The sequence below is a fragment of the Thermobia domestica genome, chromosome 15 (assembly GCF_964235325.1).
Source record: "Thermobia domestica chromosome 15, izTheDome1.hap1.1, whole genome shotgun sequence".
In the NCBI taxonomy this organism is placed as follows: domain Eukaryota; kingdom Metazoa; phylum Arthropoda; class Insecta; order Zygentoma; family Lepismatidae; genus Thermobia; species Thermobia domestica.
The window spans coordinates 14,726,048-14,740,343 of record NC_137468.1 but is presented as its reverse complement, the minus strand read 5'-3'; positions in this window follow the sequence as shown (position 1 = coordinate 14,740,343).

Sequence of the window (14,296 nt, the reverse complement as noted above, 5' to 3'; positions counted from 1 at the left end):
ATCTCCCACGAGAGCAGAGCACTGAGTATTTATTCACGATGATGACATTCGCATAGAAAGCTTATGTTGTGCTCAAGTTTCATTCACATCAGTCTGTCCTAACAGTGCAACGACACTTAAGAACTAACTTCAACAAAGATCCACCAACTACCAAGACAGTTCGGTGGTGGTATGCACAGTTTACAGATTCAGGAAGCCTGTGTAACTGGAAATCAAATGTTCGGGGTACAGTGACTGAAGAAACGGCTCAGATGATGATCAGTAATTCTTTTCATGGCCTTCACGCTCTCCGGATCTAACCTCAGGCGATTTTCTTTTTTTGTGTGTGGAGTTATGCGAAATATACAGTGTTTACGCCTCCTCTACCAACAAACCTAACAGAACTGAGAGCTCACAACAACAGTGATTTCCAACGGATCGATAGGGACATGTTGCACCAAGTGTGGGAAGAATTGATTACCGATCTTGATTTTTGCAGAATTGCTGGCATATATAGAGCAATTATAACATTTTACTAACAATTTTTTGAGTTTTTCAATACGTCAGCAAAGTCATGTCCAATAATAAAACCACAGCAAATCTATGAAATCGGACCAATCATTTGTAATAACCCTGTATATTCATAATATCACATAGCTATTGTACATTTAGAAAATTAAAAAAAATCTCTTTTAAAGTTGTTAAATTATTAATCACAAAAAAAAAAAAAGAATCTGAGAATACAAGATATTTCAGTTCACGCGCAGTTGGATGTATTAGTATGAATTGGAATAACTTTGTTTTGTTGGTGTTAGTGTTGGGTGTTGTTAGCAGTTGTCACGTATACGGAATTTCTTGAGAAAGTTTTCCCACTAGAATGTTGTCTGCAATGCTGTTGTCTGTTCATTGGAAATGTAACCGTAGCCGCTATCCTCTGGCCGCAGCTACCCATCCCTTCCATTTGAAATACGAAACGACACTGTCTCAAGTGACTCCAAGAAGGAATTCCAAAGTTGAACTTCCATTTTACAGATACCGCATGAAATACGATGTGTATAATGACGAAATAGTTATACATAACTTGGGCTAAGACGTAGCACAAGGAATGTATTTGAATAGCCAATAATTTAAAAAAAAATGTTTATATTCACTTTAAGTCGAAGTTTGGCCACAAATGCAGGAAATTTTGCAAAGTAATTTAAGGTAATATTCTTTTTACACTGACACTGAGAGTGAACTAAGCAATTTTTTTTTTAAAAAAATAAAAGATTTCAACAAATTGTACGAGGGTGATTCAGAAAGTAATGTCCCCAAAGTACTAGGATGTTTCAGAAAGTAATGTCTCCAAAGTACGAGGGTGATTCACAAAGTAATGTCTCCAAAGTACGAGGGTGATTCAGAAAGTAATGTCTCCAAAGTACGAGGGTGATTCAGGAAGTAATGTCTCCAAAGTACGAGAGTGATTCAGAAAGTAATGTCTCCAAAGTACGAGGGTGATTCAGAAAGTAATGTCTCCAAAGCACGAGGGTAATACTTTTATTTGTGTCTGATAGGTAGCACCGATATAAGTGGAAAGCTTGCAATGTCGGCTACAAATGGTAGCATCATTTCTCAACATAGTCCTTATTACGGGCAACACACTTGCGCCAACGCGAAACAAGATTTTCCTGCCGTCGGCGAAGAATTGTGTGGTGGCTACTGGTGACACCATTGCTAAACTTCTCCTTCCATCTCCGTATCACAACTGTAGCGTAGGCCCTTAAGGTGATCCTTAAATTTGCATAAGAGCCAAAAGTCGCATTGCGCAAGATCCAGACTATAGGCAGGAGGAGGCAGAATATCAACAACACTTTGCCAGCAGAGGGAACAACTTTGAATTTTTTTTGGCGGAGGAAAAAACGTATGGCGGTACTCCATCAACTGACGCTCCGTTTCTGGTCGTAATGGTGTATCCACGACTTTGTCGCCGGCGAAGAGTTTCCGCGCACACAACCATCCGCAGTCAGATATTGAATGAAAGCCCGCTGTTTCAACCTAACCTCACCACTAGATTCCATGGATTGTTCCATTACTCTGGAACGAGAAAAGATAGGAAGGTGAAACAAGTGACATTCTATAGCTTAAACATCAGTGCGTTAATGATAAATAGTTCAGAATGTTTACAGTACTATTGGTCAAGTAGTGGGCTTGGAGACATTACTTTTTGAATCACCCTCGTAGAAAAAACATAATTAAGTTATGTTCTCGCTTTAGCTGATGTATGAGTGATGTCAACCTGGAACCATATAAAATTCCATCTTCGAAGGCAAAAATTCCCATTTTGCTCTTCAATTTCCCACGCGATATACTAATTTCAAAATTTATAACATATGGAAAGTTGAAACTACATACAGTATATGTCACTTACTTTCTACAATATTTGAGTGATGTATTCGTAAATTCTGCTTTTCAAAATTTACCAAAAAAAATGATGAATAAGTATTTTCCTTAAGTAAAAGAGGGTATTAGAAATTTGATGATGATGAAAACAAGTAGGTACATTTTATTGTAAGAATTTAGTGTTTTTGTGCCATAATCTATTACTAAACGTAATGAAACTGGACATATTTCAGTCTTAAGTTAGTTTATGTAGTACATACGTTTCAGATGGAAGATTACCATCACTACCGCCTCACTTGGAGCACCTGTATAACCCTTTTACGATTTCCATTTTTTTTAAAGGTAAATTTTAAACTTTCACTCAAAAACCTATTGTTTTCTTACTATTTATCGTAGAATCATGGTTCATACCTCGCTTTCCACGATAAAGCATATTTTCCAACAGTACCACTGACTTGTCCGTATCGTACATATGAACCGGGAAATTCGAAAAAAAAAACGGATTTTTTTCTGAAAAAATCACCCCCTTGGAATATTTGTGTCCCCCGGGCCCAAGTCCGAGTTCACGTAGGGATCTCAAAAAATTGAGAAATAATCAAAGGTTCACACAATCAGTATTCAAAGTTTCAATTTTATATCTTGAAAACTAAGGACGTGAAACATTTTTGATATTTCCTTTTAAAAAAACAATATCACGCCCTCCACCTCCACTTGGCGCCGCCAAGTTGATCATCCGGTTCCAAAACGCATCTGGGGTGTTCTTTGGTCCATGTTTGACTTGACCAATAAAAAACCGGTTTAAATTCCTATTATAGGATCTAAATAAGTGGTCAAACACAACACTATTCTATAGTAACAAAAGTTACCATAAATCTTGAAAGGGATAACCAAGAGGATTTCAGCGACAAGCATCACTCTCTGGTTGGTCAAATCCCCTTCCTCAGCTTGCAGTGGAGCTTTGTCGGAACTCTAACCCCTGTTTACTTGCAGTGGAGCATTGAGTTCCCTACCCCTCCTCACGTAGTTTGCTTCGTGAGGAATCCTTTCCAAGACCGTCAGGTTTAAGGGAACACCTATTTTACCCAAACATTAGAGGGCTAATGTTTAGCAGAAGGGATCCAGCAATTGTTTCTAAAAATGTTGCAATTTCGGTCATTTCTGTTCACATTAGGCTAGTATAGGTTAGGTTAGGTTAGTCTATGTTACATTATGTTAGTGTAGGGGTCCAGCATAATTTTCCAAAAAATGATAGAATTTAGCTTCTTTCTACTAATATTAGATTAGTTTAAGTTAGGTTAGGTTAGATTTAGTTACATTATGTTAGGTGTAAGTACTTGCATCACCCATTTCTCCCGTAAATTTTGTTTGTTTTTTGTTTTTTTTTACGTGCTTCTGAACCCTTTCTGCTAAACATAACCCCATTAGAGAATTTTTATATATTTAGCCCATTATAGAAGAACAAATATTCCATCATATATTGTATCAAATATTTCATCAAAGTGGAATTTGAACATGTATGATACCAAGTTGTATGCAACTTTTGGGTTGGTTACAACATTTGATACAACTGTTCTAAATTAGAACTTGTTCTATTTCTATCCAACATTGTATCAAAGAAAACAAACGAAAATCGCTATGCGGTGGCACTAAAATCCAGTATGTGGACACGGAAAGCAATTGACATTCTTTTGATGCATACTAGCAGTAATCTGTTTTGTATAACTATAAAATTAGAGAATATTAGGGCTAAGTACCCCAGCGACTTCCCAAAATTGGCGTAGATTGAGAATATTCCGTGATTTTTTTAAAAAAGCAAAAATTTTGTTTCACTTTTCTTGATTTAAATGATTTCTTAAGACGTTCTGGCATGTTATTACTTTGGCGCATACTCAGATTATTGCGTACACATTGACAATATGCCTATATATGATGTGTCTGGAATGATATATGTAGTTATGAATGATATATGTCTGGATTATATGTAGTTATTTCTTCACGAAATTAATTCTTAATGCCTTAAAAATTGTTTCTCAGGGTAGGAGTTGCATTCATGAGTGCAGATTCACTTTACGAGGACTTTCTTTAAGGGTCTTCACTTCAGCGAAATTAAACTACCGCTAATTTTAGTTTTTCTGTATTATCTTCAAAATTAATAAAAATATTCGAAAAGCAGAAACGTAGTGAACTAGACAATACAATTGTACATGTGATACTTTTACTGTAATTCACCTATCTGCTTTTGGTATGCCGCTATTTACAGAACCCGCAAAAACTGTCAAATCTATCTACAGGTGCAAATCGAAAGCAGATAGATGAGTTGTGATAACGGTATCACACACAAAATCGTATTGTTTAGTTCACTACGTTTCTGCTTTTCGGATATTTTTGTTTGTTTTGAGGATATTACAGAAAAACTCTAAAATTAGCGGTAGTTTAATTACGCAGTAGAGAAGACCTTTAAGGTATAAATACGCATCGAATGAATATCATTTAAAAAGGGACTGCAGGAAAGGCAACTTACGATAGGTGGCCATTAAAAGCGAGGATGATATTTAACCGATTCAGAGCAGGAGCACAGCATGGGACCCACAAGTTAGTACAGGATTTTGTTCGCAAGAGGCAGAGGCATCAATAGCTGAAAGTGAGACCAAAATCAGGATTGAGAAAAACACTTGATGTTGCATAAAATTAAAATAGGTTAGAGTGCGTAATATTTTGGCATTTCTAAATATAAATTAGTAGTCTCCTACACTGAAAAAATTTCTCCGGAATTTAATATCTTACAGAACCCTCGTTAATATGTACTCTCTCATTTTAACCCTAAAACCTAACATTTGGTAACTGTTTAGTAATGGGGGGCCAACACTAACAAAGACAGAAAACAATGTGTCCTGCGAGACTCTAACTCGCCTTTACTCGCTAACGCTCGCTCGGCAATACTGTGTGAATTAAATGTTATTAACCTAATCTAACCGAATGTGAATAGAAAATTGCAAAAAAAGTCAATTAAAAACTTGGTCCCACAAAGCTAAACAATAGCCTAACATTTTTATGACGGACTATTTATCCTTAATCAGTGCCCCAAAGTTACAAAAGTTAGTCGAAAATTAACTGAATTAGACGAAATTTAAGCATCGAACCAATAAATAGAATATAGATTCATACGTATTTACTGAACAAGAAAGGAACCATGAAAATAAGATTTATTTGGGAATAGCAATAAAGAAGGGAAATGAGACAGAAGTAACTGTGAATAATCATTCCATTCATTTCTACAACCTTATTCATTATAGTTACACCAGCAGGTGCCACCATAAAACTCACATATACGTTCATGTCACCTAACAACTGAATCAAGAAATATAAACAATTAAGCAATGATATTATCTTTATATTTGATCGTTTATAATGGGTGCGAAAGTTTTACCCAACTTATTTGATCAAATTACCGTCAAAGAAAAGTTTGATACAATATTTGATGGAAAAGTTTGACGATGTATAATTGGCTTTAGTGTTATTGTGGAATTTTGCAACAAACTCTGGCAATGGGAAAAAACTATTCCGAACTGTAATTTGCCCTACCTATATCTACTCAAGCAGAACTTTATAATATTGTATATCCAATTAACTATATATTGCACTTCATCTTTCTAGTGTGGTAATGAAAAGATAGATGAGGCCCTTCTTCAGAATCGTTTTCATCTTAAGAGATGGTGTATTTGTTGTACAAGATAATTTATTAACCTTACACTTAATTCGTTTTCCTTAATTTTCTGTAAGACTATTCACCACTGTTTACATTCTCTCGCATTATTATGTTTAGAAGTGAAATTAATTGATTGCTATATGTGTCATCCTGGATATTCTTTAGTAAAGAGTTAATAATATTGTTGAGTCTGATTTTCAGAATTTAAACTTTTTTGGTGGCTTTTATTTAACATAACTTTTGAGAGTTTTACTGTTTCTCTAATGTAGACGGAAGGTTCGGAATTACTGCAGGATTTCAGACCTCTTCCTTTATTTTTTAAGACAAGGTACATATTTCACGTCTTTACATTTTAGAGCGGAGTGAAATAGACTTGAGTTTAGCAATGCCAGTACATTACTTCAGACTGCTCACTGGAACGATTCGGCCATTTTTTGGATATATTTCGGAGACTTTAATTTTTAAGGATCATCACTTTAACATGGGCTATTATCGCTTCTCTTTCTAACAGTACGTTCCTATATGCTTATAAGTGCAAATTTTGTATTAGGTATTCTCGCATTTTACGCATGCTCTAGATCAGGGGGTAAAAATGAGGGGGTACGCCGTCCCTGACCTCGAAAAATGTCTATACTGTTCCCCCAGTTCCTAAAAAATCACAATGAGCAAAGATAGGCAGGGAACGGCGTAACGACATGCCGCTACCTACCGACCATCTACCTTTTCAGATCCACTTTTACCCCTGCTCTAGGTAAGATCCACACCTATTTCCTTTTCTTACATGTTTAGAACTCGCATTTCGTCTGTAGATTTTAAGAAATTGTGCCCTCATAAATTAGAATAGCATCTATAGTTTATTAAGAAAGTGTACAAATGTACGTCGAGTCCCAAAGTATTCGGGGGTTGTCTGCACCAGAGTGGGTCAGTGGATCGTGGTTGAAGTGGGTCAAGAATTGAATGAGTCAGTGGGTCGTGAGTCAACAGGACGTGACCTACTGCGACGCGCTACCCCCTATAATTCACTCTGACTCACCACCAACCATGATCCACTCGGACCCATCGACCCACTCTGCTCATTGTAATGTAAACAGCCCTTTCTGAAGATTGATAAATTTGTCTACGTTTTACTTCCAAGGCCTCCAGTTTTCTTACTTTTCCAATTTTTTCTATTTACTTACCTGAGATGAGTATATCTAACGTAAGTGAAAAAAGAACTTCAAGCACTTTTGGATATTGACATTTGGAATTCTAATAATAGCAACAGACTTACTACTTGTCTTTCGAGACACAGTCGAGTTTTTCTTCTTTGCGTTGGCCTGCTTTACCTTGATTTAATACTTTCAAATGCCATCCTATTTTCCACTGAAACATTCAAGAACATTCCATTTCACAATCCAAATGTCAGACCCACCGTTATTGTAACAGACCAGTGTTTGAGCGATTGACCGTAGAAATTCAAACTCCGATCAGTGCTTATTTCACAACAAGTGTAAACTCCTTATTCAGTTGAGAGAAGCACACGAATCATGGGTCATAGTTGATGATGAGTTTTGGTGGATCAAACTGGGTCATGGTGGGTGGTGGATCACGGTGACTAGCGGGTAAGTGGGTCATGGTTCAAGTTTTCTTTGACCCACGCCATCTGTGGTGCGGACCCGGTGGACTTCCACGTGGGTGTGCCTCTGTTTTGATAGTATCAGAATGAAAAACTTATAGGTACAGTATATTTCTGCATCAGTTAATCCTTAATATGTGATATGAATATCGTATCTAATTAACTATACAGTGAAGTGTCATCTTGCTAGTGTGATAGTGGGAAGCTCCTGTATCAGTGTCATCTTAACAGGTACTGTTGTTACTTTCATGCACTCCGACTACGTGGGTGTTCCGGGGATCCAACACCCACTAGAGTTTTAGTTTGATAGAAGCAAACTAAAATAAATATTTCTCAGTTGCCATTATCAAAAACATAATAAGCAATCAAAACATTGAGATGGAAGTTAAATTTTCTAACCTCTAAAACATAATACTTTATTTTTTCAAATGTGCTGGTGCAAATGTAACCAAGCAACACGTTGAAGTTACAGTCATATTTTTTTTTAGTTTATGTTCACAACAAAATCCTTGCGCTGTTGTTTCTGCAATACCATTAAAGTTTTGCTTTTATGAATACTTTTTCATTCTAATTTCTATGAATGTGGTATTTTCTATTATACTCCGCGTCACTCGAATTGGTGTATGACATTAGCCAATAAGCTCGGAATGCGCTGTTAATAAACCTTCAGTGACTAATCTAATCATTCATAATTGTCCACAAATACGAACAAAATCAATTATGAATGATTAGATTCCTCCCTCAAGGTTTGACAACAGAGCACTGCGAGCTTATTGGCTGATGTCATACGCCAATTCGGGTGACGCTGAATATAGTAACATGTTGACAATCTCATCTCCTCTTGTAATCAGTGTGCATCATGAAAGTTGTTTAAAGTATACTCTTAATGTTACGATCACATACGTTGAGAATATTCATTACAGTATGATATCCTTAATCTTGGATCCGGATTTGAACCCGTTTCTCTTGCGTTTAAGTCAGCCGTGTTACCGACTGAGCTAGGGCAGTCCCAACTTATTCTTATAGTACCGGTGTATTTTACTTCATCACAGCACAGTCCTTTGTGACACTGTTCATGAAAGATTTTAACTGAAACGAAATCAATCAGAAAATGTCGAGATTCCTCCGAAAACATACAACACGCCCTGCCTTTGATAAGTACCTATATAAATTTTGGAAAGTCGGTGTCGGAAAGTTGGAATTTTGGTTACTTTACAGCACTATATTTTAAATTTACAAAATAATTCGTTTTTCTTAATGTCTATAATTGAAGATTCGGGCAATGTGTCTTTCATATTAGGCCATTTTTCTTCGTTACACGCTAATGATATAGTAAAGGTTATAAATAGTGTGTAAAAAAGTGTGCGTCTGTCACCGTTAAGAAACAACGAAAACAACAATATTCTAGTTAACAGTGTTACGTTAATATATATAATAGTTCGTAAATAAATAGCAATTTGTTACAGCAATATCAAAATTGCCAATTATTTTAGCTAGCTAACTAACTAACTCTATGACCTATGGAACCCGGAGGTTCAATGCCACGCTCACAAAATCTCTCCACTGACTTCTCTCCTTAGCCAACTGGATCCAGTTTCCACTTTGTATTCCTATTTCTGTGAGATTCATTTTAATATTTTCCTCCCATCTGCGCCTAGGTCTTCCTAATGGTCGTTTTCCGATTGGTCTTCCAGTTAAAACTTTGAAAGCGTTCCTACTTTCTTCCATTTTGGCTACACGACCTGCCCATCTGAGCCTCTTAGATTTGATGACCTTAAAACCCTTTCCGTCCCAGTGGTTTAAATGTGGAACCACAGTTTTAACTCTTTTTCTCCGTGCAGCTTAGTGGATTTAGAAGGAAACCATCTTTTAGTATGAACTTCGCAAGCCATCTAAGGACAGGAGTTTAAATTATTTCGAGGATTTTCATTCGCGCTGAAACTGTATAACCAATTGACGTTGAAAGTTTGTTGTTTTCTTTCTCTTCATAAATTCATTCTTTGGGAAACAAAGGGTTAACAATGTTCGGTAAACCATATAAATTATGTAGTTCCTCGTTATGAAGTTTCCGCCATTCCCCATTCCCGTTCCTCTTGGGTCCGAATATTCGTCTCAGGATCTTGTTCTCAAATACTTTCAGTCTATGTTCTCCCCTCAGGGTAAGCGACCTTATTTCGCAACCATACAGAACAAAAGGCATGATTATCGTTTTATATATTTTAAGCTTCAATTTCCTCGACAGAATTCGCGACGACAAGAGATTTTGAACGGAATAGTAACACGAATTCCCTGCTTTTAGTCGACATTTAATTTCTTCGTGAATATGATTTTCGTCTGTTAATATTGATCCTAGATATTAGAAAGTGTCCACTTTATCAAAAGTATTATTTGATATTTTAACGCATCCATAATTTGCCGTATTACGATCCCGACGAACTTCCATATATTTAGTTTTCTCTGCATCTACTTCCAAACCCATGTCCCTGCAAGCGTTTAATAAGATCTCTGCATTTCTTTCTATTGTTCTCCTATCATCCCCTATTAAATTTACATAATCAGCATATGCCATAACCTGGTGAATACCGTTCAACTCTAGATCCTGGTTGCTATCTTCGATTTTCCTTATACTGTATTCCAGGATAAAGTTGAATAATAATGGCGAAAACGCATCGGCCATTCTCCACGTGAAAGCTCGTGGACAAAAATTTTCCTACCCGGACTTTACTTTGAGAGTCATTTAAACATATCTTAATTAACCTAATTAGCTTTCACGGTATTGCAAGTTCTGTAAGAACGTTGTATAATATTTCTCTCCTAACCGAGTCGTAGGCCTTTCTAAAATCAATAAATGGTTGATGTACCGGGGTATTGTGTTCCCATTTCATTTCGAGTATTTGGCCAATTATTTTAGCAGTGAATGATTTTTGTTTACTGACACAACAGTTTAGTTTTTCAGATTTTTTCCAAAAATACACATGAAAATTATATACAGGATATTTCAAAACAACACCACCAATGTTTGGGAGGTGATTGTTGACACCAAGATAAAACAAAAAAAGTATAGATCAACCTGCGTGCAGAAATGCTTCCTTTCGGAGTTAAAGGCCGCCGAAAACATGAATAAATGAACTGTAAAGGTCCATAGTTCCAAAATTATAGGAGCTACCATAGTCGCGTCAAGACTTCACTTAGGAACTAATATGTGCGCTATCCAAAAATACATGTTTCAGAATCCTGCGGTACTCACGCAATAATTTTTATAGAGGAAGTTTGTTTACGGGTAAATAATTTCAAATACTCACCAATAACCTCCAGAAGTTGAGGAGGAACAGTTCTGGTTCAGAAGAGGCAAGGGCACAAGAGATGCAATAGGATTATTAAGGGCTATCGGTGAAAGATTTATAGAAAAAGGGAAAGTGGTGTATGTTGTATTTATTGATCTAGAAAAGGCTTTTGACCGCGTGAATTGGAAATTGTTGTTGGGAGTTCTATCGAAGATAGGGTTGGAATGGAAAGATAAAAGACTCATAAGAAACTTATACATAAACCAACAAGTAAGTGTTAGGATAGGGGAAGAACTGACGGAAGATAGTGCAATTGGAAGGGGAGTTCGACAAGGATGCTGCCGCTCGCCAACACTATTTAATGTCTATCTAGAAGAGATAGTGAAAAAGAGTTTACATAATGATTACGGCATTTCGGTAGGAGGTAGAATGATTAGATGCATAAGAGTTGCAGACGATATGGCGCTTCTTGCAGAATCTGAAAAGAAAATCAATAAAATGTTAGAAACAATGAGAAAGGGCTTTGAAGAATATGGGATGAAAATAAATGTTAGAAAGACAAAAGCCATGGTGATTGGAACGAAGGGGTTTGTGTCAAATATAAAAGTAGGAAGGGAGAAAATAGAACAAGTGGATAGTTTTCGATATCTGGGTAGTATTCTTAGTAATGATATGAAATGCGAACGTGAAATAAAAGCAAAGATAGGAATGGCGAAAGAAGCCTTTAGGAGGAAGAAAAGTGTGTTTTGTGGGACTTTCAATAAAGAGTTGAGAAAAAGACTCATAAAATGTTTCGTGTGGAATGTTGTATTGTATGTGGCGGACACGTGGACATTACGTAAAAGTGATGAAAATCGACTGGAAGCCTTCGAAATGTGGGTGTGGAGAAGAATGGAAAGAATTAGTTGGGTCGAGCGGAAAATGAATGAGAGTGTTAGAAATGGTGGGAGAGAAAAGAACACTTTTAGATATTATTAGGGAGAGGAAGAGAAACTGGTTGGGACATTGTATCATGAGGGACGTCCTAGAGGGTATGGTGGAGGGAAAGAGAGGGAGGGGGCGAAGGGGACTACAATTAATGGATGATATAAAAACAGAAAGATCATACGCGAAGACGAAGGGGTTAGCGGAGGACCGTGGAGCATTTGAAGCTTCTCAGCTGCGGCAAGTGACAAGCCAATAAAGGCAGAATACCTATGATTATATATATATATATATATATATATATATATATATATATATATATATATATATATATATAGAGAGAGAGAGAGAGAGAGAGAGAGAGAGAGAGAGAGAGAGAGAGAGAGAGAAGTTCACTTAAATATAACTTCAATGGTGCACATCCGACGAGACTGTGTTTCGTTACTCCTTGCAACTTTCTATCGAATTATACTTCGGTTTTCAATAGCAATTTGACCAAGATACGGAAACATTTGAGTGACATCGAACCGTTTCCGATGTGAACTCAGTAAACATGACAACTAGGTGCATTTTTTCTCACATTTTTGACTATTATATTTTTCAGTTTTCATGATAGTGCACTCTTAAGGAAAGTTATTTTCAATGATATGCATGTTGTATACCTTTCTTCAACTGTTAATATAAACTAAATTACTGTTATTTAATCAGTGGACATTTCAGTTCAGAAATGAAGTATAGTCCTAGAATCTAAAACGCTGTCCTTGGCACATTCTGTAACGCCGTATTCTTATGCAACCCACATTTGTAATATGTAATGTGGGTTGCAGCTTTAGTTAAACAAAACCTAACAAACTAAGCGTGGAACTTATTGTTGGTGCTATCCACAGAGATATTTATACAAGGCAACTAATATACTACGAATATAAACAACAAGACTTACTTTATTTTCCCGCATAAATGTAAAGGACGATGAAACATTGCAATACTGCTTTCCAAAGCCCTTCGATAAACTGTGTGCCCTACTTACGAAAAATCTGCATCACTATTAGTATCACTTCGTCATTAATTCGAAAGTACCTTCCGCAAGAGCCATTTTCAATGCCGAAAAGAGATGGAAATCGCTGGGTGATAGGTCGGAGATGTACGGCGGATGAACAAGGTGTTCAACGAAAAGTATGGTCTCGCATTGTCGTTCAAAAAGAAAACAGCAGATGTCGGAAGGCCAGAAAAATCTCTGCGAATAACACACTTCCTTCTTGTCAGTCTTTGACAAATGGCTGGGCATTAATTAATCCAAACCTCATACTTGCCTGAGACAGAATGGGTCCCTCATCTGAACTTTTTACTAGTACTACGATTGCGCCATCTGAAGGATCTTGCTTATACTTCACCAAATCACATGCGTACGCCTGTCGCACTAAATTGAGATCTTGTTTGTTCCGTTGCTTTAACATTTCTTCGGAAAAAGAAGAGGAACTTATTTTCTGACTTTATCTATCTATCTATCTATCTATCTATCTATCTATCTATCTATCTATCTACTTTCGAAGAAAGAATTTGCTATGTGTAATTAAAATCGATCATTTGAATAATTCCGTCACAGTTGTTTTCATATAACGTAATAGACTCGTTTAACTTATAATAATTTCAACCCTAAGCAACACCAAATTGTCTTTAGCCTTAAAGAATCAAAGAAAGTTTCCACATCACTAACAAAATTTACTACCACTAATAATAATAATAATAATAATAATAATAATAATAATAATAATAATAATAATAATAATAATAATAATGAAGTTTTAAATGTATTACATATTTACTACCTTGGTATTGATTGATTTCCGCTCCAAACTGTGGAGATACTACAGTAATTTAAAAAAACCTTAAAGAATATATTTATACTTCTAGATTCTTTAATCAAAAAATACTAATTTTGCAAAAGATGTACGTAGTTTTTCTAAAATAAAAAATCCCATTGTGTATTTGCAAAAACATGCAAGGTAGAGCTAGTAGCGGTTCTAGAAGGTAAAAATTGGGGTCCAACAAGAACCCAGACTATCATAGGTATATCATGAGTTTACTACAGTATAAACTTTCAAAACCATATAAATAATAGCTTAAATTATTTTTGTCACTAAAAAACTGGGGTCCTAGGCCATCCTGATCCCGGGATAGAACCGCCACTGGCTGGATCAACCTTAGTTCTCCATTTTGATTGTTATGCACACGTTGAGTCCTCCATATAAATATAGTGACGAGAACCTTTTTCCATGTAGGGGGTCCCGAGTTCGATACCCGGTCGGGGAGCATTTGAACGCATTTCGGTGGTTTGAATTCAACCTTAAATTCTAGATCTACGTCTCAAATAGCCACGATGCTGAAAAGGGTGCTAAACTTTTAAAACGT